The 13,740-nt window shown below is 38.6% G+C and overlaps 1 pseudogene; it reads left to right on the top strand.

Moving 5' to 3' along the window:
* Positions 1-228: 228 nt before the first annotated feature.
* LOC149211602 (putative F-box/LRR-repeat protein 8) lies at positions 229-866 on the top strand (annotated as a pseudogene).
* The last annotated feature ends 12,874 nt before the right edge of the window (positions 867-13,740 follow it).

Here is a 13,740-nt window from a genome sequence, read left to right as displayed (position 1 = left end):
TGTAATGGTTGGGGCGGATGGCTTTCACACTGCCCAGCCGAGTTCAAATCCTGCGGAGAGGTTTTAAAATGTTGTAATGTGGAATATGAATGGGTAAATGTTGTAATGTGGAATATGAATGGGTCCTACCGAAGCTTACAAAAAAAAATATTACGGAAAGCAGCATGGAGATTACTATCAGCGACAGAGACTGCTGTCCTTCATCTTGACACGCCTATCGGGGAAAGCAGCATGGAGATTACTATCAGCGACAGGAGACTGCTGTCCCTCATCTTGACACGCCTATCGGGGCCGCAGGATCTGCTCTCGGCATCCATGGTGTGCACAATCTGGAACGAAGTGCTCACGTTGGCAGCCAAAAAGCTCACAATCAGGGCCCGTGCACTTCTCCCTTCTCTCGTTTCTCGCTTCAAACATGTCAAGCACTTAAATCTCTCTGAGTGCATGGATCAATTGCAGGACCAAGATCTTTAGTTGGCCTCCGAATGCCTTAAAAACCTAGTTACTTTATCATTAGGGAACCCTGACCAACCACAGGAATGCATTTCAAACATGGGGTTTGTAGGGTTTGTGAAAAATTGTACTATGCTGGAGGATGTTGCCTTGACTTCCATACCCAATCTGCAAGATTCGGGTATTGAGGCGTTGACTAGTGTTTGTAAAGGGCTTAATTCTATCAATCTTGATAATGCCCTGGAAAGCCTTAAAAACTGTGACAATATCCAAGAATTGGGTTTAAAGGGTCGTTTCTGATTCACTCCATCTGGTTTGATAAAAATAGGTGAGAATTGTCCAACGCTTCTGAAGTTCACACTCGAGCTTGAGCCGTCCGTCGACATTACCCTGGCCCTCTAGTCTCTGGCCACTCACTGTGAAAATAATGTAGAAATAGATTTAGTTATGAAGCAGTTGAACAGAATTAGTTATGAGCAGTTGATCAGAATTAGTTTGTGTGGTTAGAAATTGGTTGCAGATATTTCTTATATAATTGTGATGTAACTGAGAAGTTGTGTGTGAGCATTGTCTCACTTTTGCTGGTTTTCTGTCCATGTATTTGTCTGTGTATTTGTTTTAAATCTCACTACCGCAATCTGCAGGAACTGTCTTTACAGTTCTGACGTACGGACTTGTGTGGGAATTACGAGGGTAATCTCTGGTTTGGTGACACTTGCTTTGTCTTGTAACGCCAACCTTATCTCGATTGCAGGTTGCAAAGACCTGTTTAAGTGGCTGACTAGGTCCCTCCATATCCGTTAACGTCTCCGTTTATAAACCCTCAGGATGTCATGACTTAAATGTTTTAAAACTTCCAAATTGGGTAGGTGTCATTTAAAGTTGATTTGATTATTTAAATTAATGCTCGCCTTGGTGGTCTGTCCCTTCTCTTCCAGCTTGCCTGCCATCCTGAGAAAATTCAAATTATCCATTTTCGCCTCCAAATTTTTCATTCGTCTTGAACAAATTCAAATTATCCATTTTCCCCTCCAAATTTCTCATCCGTGAAGAAAGTCCTAATCAGTGTTACATAATACGAAGTGAATAAACCTGCAATGGATGTTGTAATATCAGGCTCAATGAAAACAGGGTCATAATATCAGACTTACTGAAAACCAATTTTAAATTCAAAATTCATTCAAAAGGCATTGGAATGGTTGAAGTCAAGGCGATATGTTCCCTGGGAGCAACTCCTTTATCGCTACGCTTTCCTCTACAAAATTTCCATGTTTTTGCGTAGAACACAGAGATCTTTAAATGTTGAACACAGACGGCTTTAAACAGTATTTAAATTGTTATGCCCATATATTACAATATTTTTTTACTGTGTTATTTTATTCTTTTGCAACGGTATTTTTTTAAATAGTACTCTGTGAAAATTCCCTAAAATTAAGTGCCTTCATTGAAGCAATTGTAATATATATTTTTTTAACGGTGTGGCTTTAACTCTTTTGCAACCAAATGTCCCGAATTAACTTTCCGTTAAAAAAACAAATAGTTATGAGTGAAAATTCCCTGAACTACAGTATCTTGGCCCAAGAAATTATGGTGCCTTGATTGTAATATTTTTTTTTTTTACAGTTTGGCTTCTGCAAAAACAGAATAAGTGATTTTGTTTTAGTGGGGTTTAGATATGCCAATTGAAAACCGATTGAAAACCGTGATAGTTAGTGAATTTTTTTATTTTATATGGTAATTTAATATATTTGTAGAACCCTGATTTTAGTAAAATTATTATTTTTGAGTGAGATATGAAAGCATGTTATTCTTATCATTTTCATATACTTTTGCTATTTTGGTTTGTTTTGATGGTCAAAGTGAGTTGGATCACTTCTTAATAAGGAAAATAGTGTTTTGGTGATAAGTCATTAGTAATGTTATTTGATATTTGGTTTATTCTATTAGTATTGGTAACACTTTTTACTAAATAATAAATGAGTAATTAATTAGTTTTGGATAGCATTTATCTTTTTTTTAAATGGATTAAAGTTTTAATTTAGAATTTTTTATTTGTGATCATGAAGTGTTTGATTTTGATTTATAGTTTATTATTTAAAGTAGATTGGGATATTAAATTTATTTTTTCATACTCTATTAAATTGGAAACTAGACTAATAGTAGAGTTGTTGTGTGTATGCAGTTTCTACCACACTTATCTCAAAAGTAGCAAGGCTTCCTCTCTAAAAAAATCCCGGAGTTGTAGCTCTCCAAAGCATATCGGGTTCACCTCCTTACCATGGTATTTTTAAAACTTCAGAATAATAATGAATAGATTACTGTGAGGAGAATATATCACATCAAATGAAAATATTTCTAATACAATTTCCAATCACATTTTCACCTGTTTAGTAAATTTAGATAAACATGTAAGACACATTTAAATTTTTAAATTTTAGCTTCTTTCTTTCAAACGTGGCACCAAACAATTAGAATATAGCATACCCACAAAGTGACTTGCAAATTTAGAAACACTCCTCATCACACTGTTAAACTCGAGTTTTTAGATGAGAAATTCATGTGTGTTTGGAGCATTAAACATATAATATTGAATCTTAAAAAAAATTATGTAGATTGAAAATTTTTAAAGATTTTTGAATTTCAAAGTTAGAAGAGGATATGGTTAACGTGGATAATTTCTTTGTGGTTATGGTGTGGATAATTTCTTTGTTCGCTTCACATGATGTGGTTTCCGTGGATATTTAACTTTGAAAATCAAATTTCAGGCAATTTTCAATATGTAAATTTTAAAAATGTTAATATGTAAATAAAAATAGGAAAAAGAAAATTATCGCTGAATATGATAATCAACATGATAAGTTATTTCCATTTGATACCTATCTAGTATTTTAAGCACAAAACTCATTGACTTTTCCAATGGAACATATCATTTTTTTGCAAACTTATGAGAAACTAACTTGAGTTATATATCTTGTAGAGGTGTTCAAAATGGAAACAAAATCAAGCTCGTGAAGTGCAAGATCCACAAAAAGAAATATTTTCTTCTTTTGATTTGGATTCGAGTATGATTGGAGGTAACAATGTGGCTTGGATCAAATCAAATAGATATAATGAGTTTGTTTTTTTTTCCAAGAAAAAAACGGTAACCTTTTATTAATAAATTAATGAAAAGTTACACAAAGCAGATGCAATTAAGCATTCCGTAAGTTGCCACATGGGCCCGAGTGCCTTCGCACTCCACGCAACGTTAGAAGACTAACGTGCAAAGAATAGGAAAAAGAGACAGAGAGGAGAGAGAAGGAGAGGCAAGAAAAGCTGAAAGTCTCACGCTTCAAGCTTTTCTCCCCTTTTTCTTTTCAACCTTGCGCCATTCTCCTTGAGTGGGCTCGATCGAAGCAATAACTAACTGTGTTTCTGCATTCTGTGGCCCTGTTTCTTTGTCTGAGTCTGAGGTTTCTGAATGGTGGTGCCGTTTGATGCCTCCCACACTTGGATCCATGGTTGTCATCTCTGCGTGATTTTGATGAATCTTTGTGCTCTTGTAGGTTGATGTAGTAATTTTCCGGGAATCTGAGGACATATGTTCCTGATTGTTTACCGTTTGGGTCGCTGCTGCGATATTCTCCCCAATAGGATCATCGTGTTGTTCAGGTGGAGCATTAAGCTCCCCCTCTTCCTCTATTTCTTCTTCTGGATTCACTGTACATTGCCAGCCTCTTGGTTTGTGTACTTGTTTCTTGTTCCTTTTGGTTTCTCTTTTATTTTGCGGACAGTTATTTTGTAGATGTCCTGTTTGTTGACAGCCTCGACATCTGAAGGCCGTGTTTTCATAGTCCAGAGGCTGTTTCCACTGAGAGTTGTTGTGAATCAAAATTATATTGTCAGGAAGCCCTTCACTGAGATCAACCTCCACGCAGATTCTGGCGAAGGTATGAATGCATCTGTCTATTCTTTCAACATCCTGCTTGATGAATGAACCTATGGCATTCCCTATCGCTGCAAAAACATTAGGGAACCAGAAATGTAATGGTAGATTGTGGAGCCTGACCCAAACCGGCATTTTGGAAACCACCATAGTGGAGGGGTCAAAACCCGGAAACCAGGGGGTCATGAAAAGACCAGCATTGCCCCAGAACCATGGCCCCTCATGGAGGGCATAATCTTTTTCCTTTGCTGTGTCGAATTTTACAATAAAGAACCCCTTGGAGCACAAATGTATATCACAATTTGTGGTCCATGTGGAGAAAATCCACTGTCTTAAAGCATCTGTTTTGGGCCAAAACCCGTTGAATCTGCATATAACAGCCAATGAAGCAAGATCAGAGTGAAATTTTTTTACCTCAGGCAAGTCGATTTGCAGAGCAGGGGTCTGAGTTCTTTGTTCCACGATGTAGGGACCAGGAAGATCTGGAGATGGTGAAGGCTTGTTTTTGACTTCCCCCTTCCCTTTGACAGCATCTTTGAAAGAACCAGAGCCTTTAGGGCCTGAACCAGAGCTCCCTCCTCTCAACCTTGTGCTTATGATGATAGTTGAGTCTCTGCCAATGCCATAGTGCTGTACTGAGAAATTGTCCTGCAAGATTTTACCTTCATGTATCAAGCTTTGCAGATTTGATGGGATGCCCATATCTGCTTGTATTTCATCCTTTATATTTTTTATCAGCAGTCCTGTCCAGATCTGCTTGCAGATGGTTTTCCCTGTCAGGGTTCTGATGAAGATTTGAGTTCGATCCTTTTCTGGGTCTTTGAGGGCTAGCTTGAATTCTTTGCCCCCTGAAGCTTCTACTGTGCTTCTGATTGGACTGTCGCTTATTTTCAAAATATGCTTGTCGGGCCTTCTGTTACAAAACGGCATCCAGGTTGTAAGCGCCCAGATCTGCTCAGCCAGGAGCTTAAGAAACTTCACGCCCCGTTCCCTGCTCCCGCCCCTTACAATTTTATCATTTAAAATCCGTCCTATTACGGCAGATCGACTCCATATTGCATCCAAATGGAACATGGGGGTTTCCTTTCTGCCATACCAGTGTATAGCATTCACAGAGGAGATCGTATCAAGGAAAAACCAGTAAAGAGCCTGTTGTTTTGGGATGCGGATCTCCGGGCAGAGGATTTCTGGTGTCGCCCTGAGATATTCGATCTGTAACTTGGCAGCGGGGCACGCCAGTCGCAGCCTCCTTTGATTCCAACCGTAAAAGACCTTCTCCCCAGCAGATCCTGCCCCGGACCAGAGAAAGCCAGCGGATTCAGGGTATCCAAAAGCCAGACGCCCAGCCGATCCATAGCCGAGCAGTTCTTTTGGAGCCTCGGCGGCGCAGAAGACCTCCTCTGAAACCCTAGATCCAAGAAAAGCCTCCATCGCTCGCCCTTTCTTCAATCAGATCCCAGATATAATGAGTTTGTTATTGGGGAGAGAAAATCTATTGTATCCAACAAGCTTTCGAAAACGTTTTAGCAGAAAATCGAAAGAAGAAAATATTGGAAATCAAAAATATAGAGTTAGAAAATATTGGAAATCAAAAATATAGAGTTGACTCGCCATTGGAATATATAATGTAAGCATTTTTCTACTAATTTTTTCTTCAAATAATTTTCTTTTAAATTCATTTTTTGATGTGATAATATCTTGTTGTTTCTTGCAGGTTTTGGTGTTCATATGTGCCACAAGATTATCGAGATATTGATGCATTGTCTTATGATATATCAAAAGTGACTGAAAAGGGGATAGGGAGTTGTCCAGGTCGTAAGCATCTAAGACATGGTTGCACATGTCATTTTAGTGTTCACATATCTAAGAAAACACCAGAACGTGCCTTGATCACTTATGTTGAGATGAACAATATAGATATTACAGGTAAACCTTATTGATGCATTGTCTTATGATATATCAAAAGTGCCTGAAAAGGGGATAGTGAGTTGTCCAGGTCATAAGCATCTAAGACATGATTGCACATGTCATTTTAGTGTTCACATATCTAAGAAAACACGCCTTGATCACTTATGTTGAGATGAACAATATAGATATTACAGGTAAACCTTGCCATGGACAGGAGGTTGATGATTTTGTAGGCACAAGAGCATACCATGCACCCCATCTTAGTAATGAACTACATCAATGGGTAGAAAGATGTTTGTTGTTGGGAATGTCAGCTGAATGTGTACATGACAAACATCGTGAATTAGTGCATGCTAAAGCAACATCATCTAGAGCTGAGTTTGATCAAAATGATTTTCTTACTCGTGACGACCTTGGAAATTTAGAGAGGAGATTGAAACATGCCCAATACATGTTTGATAATAATGATGCTCAAAGTGTGCATATATGGCAAGCAGAAAATCCTAATAAAGTATTTTACTACTCAGAGTTTGACAATGCCATAGATGATGAGGGATACACTCCATTCATTTTAGGCATTCAACAACCACTACAACTAAAATGGATGAGAAAATATGGTCATTATAGTATATTAGCGATGGATTCTACGTTTGGGACAAATCGCTTTAAGGTATATTTATATTGTTATATATTTTCTTATTATCATTTTCTATTTATAAGATAATCCAAGTATATAACTAATTATTATTTTACATTGCTATGTATTTTTTATCATCATTTTTTATTTATAAGATAATCCAAGGATATACCTACTTTTTTATTTATTTTTATGCAGTTTCAACTTTATACATTATTGGCATTTGATTTTAGGATATTCCGACACATAGGATATAGTTAAGTTCAACTTGGTCTAGTGTAGAGTTAGGTATAGAGTTAGGTAAAGTGTGTTTCTTTACCGTTGTACATTTTGTAACTTACAATCTGACGGTCACGATATGTAGTGATCCGACGGTTCACTCTCTCCTCGGTATTACCGACACTTGATCCGTGGCTTGACACCCGATTGGTCCATGAGTTCTATTTAAAGCGCATGGAGGGTCATTGTTCGCGTAATCCGTGCATGAGAGAAGCTTATGTAAATTTTCATTCTTTGATTAATAAATTGCCTGTAGTAGCCACGTTGGCGCAGGCCGTGGACTGTTTCCCTCTTTGAGGGTTTTAACCACGTCAAAAATACTGGTGTATTGATCTGTGATCTAGTTGTGAGCGGTGTCCTTTTGGTGTTCTTTCTGAGGAACTTACCCTGTAAATTCCTACATGGTATCGGAGCTATTTGAAGGCCGCGTCCGTTGGTGATCCAAATCTGAAGCCGGTAGAACTGCATGCGGCTGTCGTTTCCTAGATCTATTGTTTCTGACTGCTTTCGGGCCGAGAGGACTGCTTTGTTGCGTTCGGAGCATCTGTTCCATTGAGGAACCCCTTTCGTTTCACGCGAAAAGGTTTCTGGTAGCCCTAGCTGCGTCATTTTTCAGATCGGGAGGTATACAGTGTTTTTAAAGTTTACTGTTATTTTCTCTCTGCTTATTTCGGTTTTGGTTTATTTAGCCTTTTTTTAACCGGATCTATACCTTTCATCTCTGCGTATGCTCTTTGCCCTGCGACTCTGTGCGATCTGGGCAAATCAGAAACAGAAAGGAAGGATTTTTCTCATGCGTATGCTCTTTTCCCTGCACCTTAGTGTGATCTCGGAAAATCAGAAACATTGAGAAAAATATTTAGTTTTTCGGCTAAAGCTAACTTTGAGTTTTTTTTTTTTTTTTTTAAATATCTAGTTTTTTTGCTAAAGCTAACTTCGAGCTGCAAGGTTTGTTTTTTCTTTGCATATTCGTGTTGGGTTTTGTGTTTTGTAGGGAAAAAGAGCTTTCTCAAGGCAAGCACGCAAACCAAGCCCCCCCCCCTCTCTCTCTCTCTCTCTCTCAAATTTTTTGTATAGATCAATTGGTTCAAAGCTATTTTAAGAGAGTAGAGGTCTTGGGTTCAAGTCTCCATTTTGTGGGGGCGGATTTTTTCATTCCCGCACATTCGCGCACTTTGCCGGCAACTTCAACAAATAGTTTTCAAAAAGCCATAACTTCTTCATTCGGAAGCCTTTTTCAGAGCCGTTTTTTTTAAAACAGCCTAATTTTTCGAGATCTATCCATTGGAACACTTACTTTCTGCATCTTCAGCTTCAGTTTTTTTTTTTTTAAATGGAAAGTCCATGCCAAGTCATTCTTGACATCACTAACTACTTCCAATGGATAGCCTACGTGGAAGATTTACTTAGAAGTAAAGGTCTCTACAGAATAGCCACAGACCAAGAGAAGAAACCAAAAGATGAAGACAAGGCTGCAAAATGGGAAAATAGACAAGATCAAGCACGTGGTTTGATAGGGATGTCTATTTCTCCTGATCTTAGATTCCATATTGCAGAACTTGAGACTCCTCATGAAGCATTGGAAAAACTCACTAAAGTTTTTGGGATTAAAAATGAAATTAAAGCCCATCAACTTGAAAATGAGTTGCTTACATTGGATCCTAATAATTTTTCTTGCATTGAAGATTTCTTGTCCAAATTCAAGACCCTTAGATATCTTTTGGAAGGTGTTAAGGTTAAGAAAGAAGATAGTAACCTTATTTATTCCATCCTTACTAAGTTGGGACCAGCCTACTCTGTATTTGTTTCCACCTTCCATTCTACAAGGGAAGCTTTCATTTGTCAAGGAAAAGACTACAAGGCCCCTTCCTTTGACTCTTTTTGTGATTCTTTAATAAGAGAACAAGAAAAACTCTTACACCTTGGTCTTCTTAATCTTGGAAACTCTTCCACGAAAGCGTTAGCCGCCCAGCAGCAACCAAATTCAAAGAATCCTAAGAAGTCATATCCTCAAAAGAATGGTCCTAAACCAACTCAGCCTCAAAATGAAAGATCATTTCAGCAAAATGATAAGACCAATAAAAACAAATGGAAGAAGACTGATAGACATTGTAACTTTTGTAATCGAGATGGCCACTTAAAATCTAAATGCTTTAAGAAGATGGAAGCCTTGGAAGCCGCAATGAAGAAACATAACATCCATGTGGAGCATACTTCAACTTCAACTTCCGTAATGGCACTTTCTGCATGTCGTTGTCAATCATCTCAGTCTGGTTATGCATTAAATGTATCTTCTTCCTCTCCTTCTCATGAGTGGCTCATTGATTCTGGAGCCTCTTATCACATGGCCAAAAACCAAGCCATGTTTTCTTCTTTAAATGATTGTAACACCAAAAATATATATGTTGGTGATGATAGATCTCTTAATGTTGTAGGGACTGGAACTGTTCATCTAGACAATGGTCAGTTTAATGATGTATTATGTGTTCCAACCTTATCCTGCAACCTTCTATCTGTATATCAGATAACTCATTCAGGTGAAGGTAAAATTGTTGAATTTTCACCTCATGATGTTGTAATCAAGGACTTAAGAGATCCTAAAAAGATTTTAGCTACTGGCATTGCTGATGATTCTACAAGGTTGTATAAGTTTCACAACTTTGGGTCATCAAATCTTCCCTCAGTGTTTGTTGCTCATAATGATGAAGTGAGCAAACTTTGGCATGAGCGATTTGGTCACTTAAACTATCACTCCCTTCAGCATCTATGTAAAGAAAATATGGTGACAGGTCTTCCTATGGTATCTTGCAGAGATGGTGTTTGTTTCGGATGTGTACTCGGAAAACATCATCGGGACAGTTTTGACAAACGTGCCTCTTGGCACGCCTCAGCCCCTTTACAGCTTGTGCACAGTGATTTATGTGGTCCACTTCCTGTTGCTTCATTCTCTGGCTGCAATTATTTCTTAACTTTCATTGATGATTTCTCCAGACGCACTTGGGTATACTTCTTAAAACTCAAGAGCGAAGTATTTAACACTTTTTTGGCCTTCAAAGCCTTTGTTGAAAAACAATCTGGACATCAAATTCTTAAGCTAAGAACTGATAATGGTGGAGAATATGTTAAAAACACATTCATCAACTTTTGCACCGAAAATGGAATTCAAATGCAACATACTGTTCCATACACTCCACAACAAAATGGTGTAGCTGAACGAAAAAATCACACCTTAAAGGAAATGGCTAATTGTATGCTGCAATCTAAAGGACTCAGTCTTAGTTTTTGGGCCGAAGCAATTAATTGTGCAAATTATATAATCAATCGCACTCCTACTAAGGTTCTAGAGAATATCACTCCAGAAGAAGCTTGGAGTTCCATTAAACCAGATGTAAGTCACTTTCGTGTTTTTGGAAGTGAAGCATGGGCCCATATTCCAGATGAAAAGCATAAAGCTTTAGAACCTAAGAGTGAGAAATGTACTTTTGTTGGATATTCTGAAGATGTAAAAGGTTATAGACTTATTCCATTTAAGTCCAAAAATGTTATCATTAGAAGAGATGCAAAATTTGATGAAAAAAAATCGGCCTGCGAGCCTAGTCCGGCGGATGTGCCACCTCTTCCTATCTCTTCTACTTTTGAAAACATTTCTTCTTCAGATGATGAAAGTGAGGATGATAATCCTCCCCCACCTTCTCAGGATCCTCAACTTCCAAGATGGGTCCGTGCTACTCGGGATGCAGCAGGTGATCTTGCCGGTGATCCTACAGATCAGCGACGTACACGTTCTCAGTTTGAAAGAGCCTCTTCTTTACTGGCTCAAGCTCCAGTAAATCATGATCCTGACACTTTTGCAGAAGCTTCAGGCCATCCACATTGGGAAGCAGCTATGAATGAAGAATATCATTCATTGTTGGCAAATGATACATGGGATCTTGTTCCTCTACCAAAGGGACGCAAACTTGTTAGATGTAAATGGGTTTACAGAACCAAGTATGGACCAGATGGGAAAGTTGATAAACATAAAGCTCGTCTTGTTGCTAAGGGCTTTTCACAGGTTGAAGGCATTGACTACACTGAAACCTTCTCCCCTGTTGCCAAAATGAACTCTATCTGCCTTGTTCTTTCCCTTGCTGCCTCTTTAAAATGGGAAGTCCATCAGATGGATGTTAAATCTGCCTTCTTGCATGAGGACTCACAGGAAGAAATCTATATGGAACAACCCATTGGCTTCATACAAACAGACTCCAGCCTTGTTTGTCGACTTAAGAAATCCCTTTATGGTCTCAAGCAAGCTCCTCGGGCTTGGTATGCCAAAATGGATAGCTTTCTTTTAGAATCTGGCTTTTCTAGGTGTTATTCTGACAATACTGTCTACACCAAGAAAGTGGGAACTCTCTTATCATCCTTGTTCTTTATGTTGATGATCTTATTCTTACTGGTAGTGATCCCAACCTTATAAACCATGTGAAGTCCAGCCTTAAAAAGAAATTTGAAATGACAGACTTAGGACACTTACACTATTTTCTCGGTCTTCAAGTCTTGCAATCCAAGGAGGGTATTTTCCTTTCCCAGTCCAAGTATGCTTGTGATATTCTTCGTCATTTTCACATGGAAGACTGTAAGCCAGCCCCTTCTCCCTTTCAGTCTGGAGTCAAACTTTCAGTCTCTTGTACTTCTCCTGAAGTTGATGCTACCTTATACCGTCAACTTGTAGGAAAACTCTTGTATTTAACCCATACTCGTCCTGACCTTTCCTTTGTTGTTGGCCTTGTTGCTCGTTTTATGCAAAAACCCCATGAAAGTCATTGGAAAGCAGCTAAAAGAATACTTCATTATGTTCGAGGTACAGAACAGTTTGGGATTCATTACAGCGCCAAAGTAGCTCCTCTATTAGTTGGTTTCACTGATTCTGATTGGGCTGGTGACCCTGATGATCGGAAGTGTACTGCCGGTTATGTCTTCACTCTTGGTTCAGGACCTATTACATGGGCTTGTAAGAAACAGGCTGCCATTTCTCTTTCGTCAGCAGCAGCAGAGTATCGAGGTGCCGTGGAAGCTAGTAAGGAAGCCTTGTGGCTTCGTCAGATCCTATCAGAGTTTGGCTTTGAGGAGCAACATCCAACCACACTTTGGTGTGATAATCAAAGTGCCATTCAGCTATGCAAAGATCCAGTCCAACATCAGCGCAGCAAACACATTGAACTACACATGCACTTCATCAGAAAGCTCATTCATGACCATGTTCTTGAAGTGCAATATTGTTCAACAGATGATCAGGTTGCAGACATCTTCACAAAGGCTCTCACAGAGGCGAAGTTCACTAAACTTTGATATATGCTTGGAGTTCAGGAAGTTGTCACTAAGGGGGGATAGGCTCTAGTGCCTCCTTCCTTCTCCTATTGTGTCATATTTGTAAATCCTTCAATCCTATCCCAAGTTGTTCTTAAGGGGGGATGTTAGGATATTCCGACACATAGGATATAGTTAAGTTCAACTTGGTCTAGTGTAGAGTTAGGTAAAGTGTGTTTCTTTACCGTTGTACATTTTTTAACTTACAATCCGACGGTCACGATATGTAGTGATCCGACGGTTCACTCTCTCCTCGGTATTACCGACACTTGATCCGTGTCTTGACACCCGATTGGTCCATGAGTTCTATTTAAAGCGCATGGAGGGTCATTGTTCGCGTAATCCGTGCATGAGAGAAGCTTATGTAAATTTTCATTCTTTGATTAATAAATTGCCTGTAGTAGCCACGTTGGCGCAGGCCGTGGACTGTTTCCCTCTTTGAGGGTTTTAACCACGTCAAAAATACTGGTGTATTGATCTGTGATCTGGTTGTGAGCGGTGTCCTTTTGGTGTTCTTTCTGAGGAACCTACCCTGTAAATTCCTACATTTGATTCCCAACATAATGGTGTTCTAGTGGCATGGGTTCTCATGTCAAGATCTATGACTTCTGATATCACCAAGTGGATGGAGATTCTACTTCTTAAAGTTCGCATGGGTATGTTGGAGTGGAAGTTAAATGCATTCATGGTAGATGATGCAGCTGCTAAGATTGGTGCAATCAAGGATAGAGATATGAGTGTGTTTTTTCTTCATTTCTCAAAATGAAATATTATATAAATAATTGTAGACTCACTATATAAATATATATATTTAACGTTGTATGACATTTATGTGTAATAGGGCGATATTTCAATGTGAAGTCTACTTATGCATTTGGCATGTTAGAAGGGCATGGTTAAAAAATCTTGTAATGAAAGTGAAAGATGATACTACAAGACGTGCCATGTTTAAGCGTCTAGGTGACATTATGCACATCCACAAAATGCAAATTCTGCACTTGAGGAGACCAACAAATTTCTAAATGAATTCTAAGAAGAAACCACCTTTGTTGACTACTTTCGAGCACGATGGTTGGATAGAATAGGTTTGATTTCTGTAGCTTTAATTTTCATATTTTTGGTATAATTGTATTGACTATTGACATACTTTATTTTGTGTTAATCAGAAATGTGGGCAAAATGTTGTCGC

Source organism: Pinus tabuliformis, chromosome 1_1 (genome assembly GCF_031772625.1).
Source record: "Pinus tabuliformis cultivar Carrire ecotype Pingquan chromosome 1_1, CPIR1, whole genome shotgun sequence".
NCBI classification, from domain to species: Eukaryota; Viridiplantae; Streptophyta; class Pinopsida; order Pinales; family Pinaceae; genus Pinus; species Pinus tabuliformis.
This window is presented reverse-complemented; position numbering and strand designations above follow the sequence as displayed.